This window comes from Benincasa hispida, chromosome 1, assembly GCF_009727055.1.
Source record: "Benincasa hispida cultivar B227 chromosome 1, ASM972705v1, whole genome shotgun sequence".
Taxonomy (NCBI): Eukaryota; Viridiplantae; Streptophyta; class Magnoliopsida; order Cucurbitales; family Cucurbitaceae; genus Benincasa; species Benincasa hispida.
This window is the reverse complement of record NC_052349.1, coordinates 6125857-6130296: the sequence shown is the minus strand read 5'-3', so window position 1 is coordinate 6130296 and position 4440 is coordinate 6125857. Positions and strand designations below refer to the sequence as shown.

At 35.8% G+C, this 4440-nt stretch overlaps 1 long non-coding RNA gene across 1 annotated transcript; it reads right to left on the bottom strand.

Annotated features, from left to right (window-relative positions):
• Positions 1 to 3536: 3536 nt before the first annotated feature.
• LOC120082010 lies at positions 3537 to 4185 on the bottom strand. Its single transcript, XR_005483015.1, has 2 exons — positions 4030 to 4185; positions 3537 to 3948 (listed from the first exon to the last, which is right to left on the bottom strand). It is a non-coding gene; the product is annotated as an uncharacterized LOC120082010 (long non-coding RNA).
• Between the last annotated feature and the right edge of the window lie 255 nt (positions 4186 to 4440).

Below are 4440 nucleotides of genomic sequence, written 5' to 3'. Positions count from 1 at the left end.
CACGGGTATTATCAAAAGTTTGTTGCCAATTACGGGTCCATTGCCTTACTATTGAAACAATTGCTTAAAAATGAGGCTTTGCATGGAGCTTGGAGGCAGAGGAGGCATCCCAACGCCTAAAGTCAAAGATGATGTCAATCCCCGTGTTAAGTATACCCAATTTTTCTCAAACTTATGGTGGAAATAAATGTGTTCGGAGAAGGTGTAGGTGCCATGTTGATGCAAAATCAACGCACATTGGCATACTTCAGTCAAGCACTCCCTCCGACCCATCATTATGAAGCAATGTATGAACGGGAATTCATGACAATTGTCTTTGCCATTAAAAAATGGCGAGCATACCTCTTGGGAAGACGTTTTGTGGTTTGAACTGACCAAAGCAGCCTTAAGTTTTTACATAAGCAGCGAGTAATCCTAGATGAAAATTAATGGTGGATTGCTAAATTTAGGGGCTATGATTTCACCATTGAATAAAAGAAAGGAGTGGACAATTCGGCCGCAGATGCTCTGTCCAGTTTACTGCCGACATTGAACATTATTGTGGGTGATATAACACGTTAGTGTTTGCTAATCAGGTTCGATAAGACGATGCTTTTAATGGGATTTTGCAAGCCTTACTTCATAATAAACCAGCGCTTGAAAGGTATGCTGTCAATGATAATTTGTTAATGTACTGTGGGCGATTATTAGTTACTTTTATTAGCTGAGTTCCATAACAGCCCAGTAGGAGGCCACCAGGGAGCATTGAAAACGTATCAACATTTATCTCCTAAAGTGTATTGGACAGGGAGAAAGCTCGAGTAAGGGCATTTGTGTCCGAATGTGCTACATGTCACCGATAAGGGAGGATTTTTTCTTTTTTTTGTAAATAAAAAGTAAGCAGGGGAAGGGAAGTTATCTTGGAGTATCATTTTTGTAATAGATCTCTCTATTGAGAACTTGGGAGAGATTGGGAAGCTACTTCCCCAGTTATTGATAAATAAAATTGTAGCTGGGGCCTAACAAATACCTCTATATATACTAATGAAGTAATTAGAATATCTTTTATTATCTTAAAAAATAACTCTACCTCCATGCAATTCCATCTCTTTCTATTTCACATTCTCCATCTTCAAGCCCCAACTCACTGGTTATTTTGGTTTCTTCCATTTTTATTTTAATTAATTTATTATTTTGCTTGATTCTTTATCTTCTTGTCCGCGAACAGATTTTGAAAGAAGAAGTTGTTGCACACAATGGGGAAAGAACAAATTAATGTAAAACTAAAAGAGGTTTTTTACTTTGGGTTGCTGTTAAAGAGAAAAGCACAACAAATTTAGGTTAATTAAGGTGGGACGATGAGATTGATACACTTTTGATATACTTGATAAATATATTATTGGCAAATTTGTCAATTATGTACTCGTTTATAATAGTGATAAATTTGATACACTATAATGACATACTTGATAATGGTATATTTGACAGATACATTATTGATAAATTTGATAATAGTACTCTTTTATATTGTTGTTACACTTAGACTTGAATAATGTTAGATATTGATCTCCATCGTTTTCATGGCGCAACTCATGTGTAGTACACTCATTTTTCACATTTTACGTGTAGCATACCTATTTTACTCCCGATTTTTTTTAAAAAAATTATACTTATTTAGTATATTTTTCTCTTGAAATTCAAAATATAAAACTGGTTTGACCCATTTAGCCATTTTTTAGTAGTTTTTTATTTTGACTTTTTTCCTAAATACAGTGCAATTTTTCTTATGCTTTTTAGTGCGGCCAAAGTTGTACGTTTAATTTAAATTATAATTTATACATTTTAATTATGTATAGTATACCTATTTTACTCTACATATTTTAAATTGTATACCTATTTAATTCATTTTTCTCTTAAAATTGAAATTATAAAACGGAGAGGAAATCAACTTTGTTGGAATGGTAGATCATTTTTCAAGAAATTTTTATCTCAGCATTTTTTTTCCAAAATACAGTCCAATTATTAAAAAAATATAATAGTAAAAATTGCAAGTTGACACATTTTTATTAGATATAGCCCAACTGTATCTAAGTATTTTCCTTCAGCAAGGAAACTTATTAGTGCAAGTTTGGTTGCACCTAATACATGCTTCCCTTCTCTTTTATACACATAGAAAAAATAAATATATAAAAAGTGTCATCTAGTACGATATGTTGGGTGTAGCTTGGGGCTACAAAATAGATGGGTACAACTTGGCTACATCCAAGTATTTTTGTTCAGCAATTAGAAGTGATTAGGCATAGTTTTCTCTTTTATACACAAACAATTAAAAAAATCATTTTTTATTAGTACAACATTAGTTGAATGGGGACTTCGCACCTAATACATGCTCCCATCTCTTTCATAAAAAAAAAAATAATAATCATCATCATTTTTAAAATAAAAAATGAAAAAGTGACACATGACACATTTTTATTGGATGCAGCATTAGGCTGCAGTTGAATTAAGTTGGCTACAATCCAAGAATTTTTATGCAACAATGTGTAGGGATTAAGTGCAGGACATTTTTTAATTGGGTCCAACCCTTATCAATATTTAATTTTAAAGTTAGAGATGTTTTTCTTTTATCTTGTATATACAACTCAACCATATTTTAAATATTTTATTTTAATATTTTTTCCATGACAATATCAAATCAATGTAATCTTCCATTTTTTTAAAAAAACTCACCCTTAATTTTTCAAAAAATATTAACCATTCTTAATGCACTTCTGTTAGGGTTTAGGATTTTTTTTTCTTGTTTTTCATCAAATTGATTAGTTGGAAGTCGCGGTCTTCGCGATGAATCTCATCGTTTCAACTTAATTTCCCTTCCACACTCTATATTTTTCAATTTTATCCAATTGCCCTCTTCCCACCCTAAAACATAGACCCGTTATTACTTTTTCTTATTTATTTATTTATTTTTAATATTGGTCTTTCTTTCTTCCTCTCTGCTGCGCATTTTCCATAATGTCAGGCCTTGATCTCCATCATTTTCACAACTTATGTGTAACGATCCTAATTTCTAGTATGTTTCTAGGACCCTAATTTCTTGTATGTTTCTAGGACCCTAATCTATGCATACATATGCTTGACAATACATTTCTCGAAGAATATTTAAATAAAAGAGATAAAAATTTTATTTCATTAAATAAAGCTCAAATAAATAAGGAAGAGAATTCCTAAAAAAAAAAAAATAACAATTTACCGTTCGAGGTACTCTTGACCCAACTTTAAAATAAATAACAATTAAATGAATCAATAAATGAAGTCAAGGAATGTTCAAAGGTTTAAGCAACCCACTACAAGGCCCACTCCATGATTTGTTAGCCTTCCCATCGGGACACAAGTGCACAATAGCATCCCATTGAAGGCATGCTTTCATAAATAGTGATTCCGGAGGGCACAATTATAAACATAAGTGGTGGTCCGAAGGGGACACCATATATAAGCATAATGTGTGGGCCCGAAAACTCACAACATGCTATGTGTGCTGTGCTAACAGTCACTACAGCTAACAGTCACTACAATCTCATACAAACATAAGCATACAACCAAGGTCATAAATCATGTTCACAATTTACCAATCCATCAAACCCTCCTAGAACATATCATAGGAACATTCCATGACATATGCATGAGCTTCCAAAATTTTCAACTAACCAACAGGCATATCAAGATATCTCATACTAACGGTTCAATACAAGCACGACAGCAACGAAAACCACACACTCGAAATGATCTCCCAACACTTCAAATGAGCAATCTGACCTACCCATACAACAATATCAATGGTTTGAAACAAATCATAGCAGCACAACCCATCCCACAACTGCATTGAAACTGCATCCACTTAGCCTAAGGGTATCGAAATGCCCCAAACGAACCTTCACTCAGTTTGGAAACTTTCTTCACCATCAAGGGTTTCTGAATTCAACCACAAAATTCTATGGGTAAATTAGCTTTGGTACCAATGACAATAGGCATACCAACAGAACCCGAAATTACCCCGAATACCAGAATCCGAAGACTGGCAGAGCTGAGGAGGAGCGACGCCAGAGAGGAAATGCAGGATGGACCGGGTCGGATGGCGTGGCTGACATGTCGACGTAGATGGGCGGACTACAGAGTCGCGCGGTTGGGGGCTGAAGACGAGGAGGCGTGGCACTGCATTTTTTGGGCGACGGCTAGCTGGGACGTGACTCAACGGCGATGCCTTTCGGTGTGCGGTCGGCAGCAGCTATCGCTAGGCAGCGGCTCCTTGCGCGACTGGAAGAAGAGAGAGCTTTTTTGGGGGGGGGGGGGGGGGGGGGGGGCGGGGGGGCGGCGCCGCGGAAGGGAGGGGTTCTCGTGCTGCTAGGGGGAAGAAAGGGTTTTCCCCTTTTTTCCTTTCTTGGTTTTTTTCTCTAATGTACACTT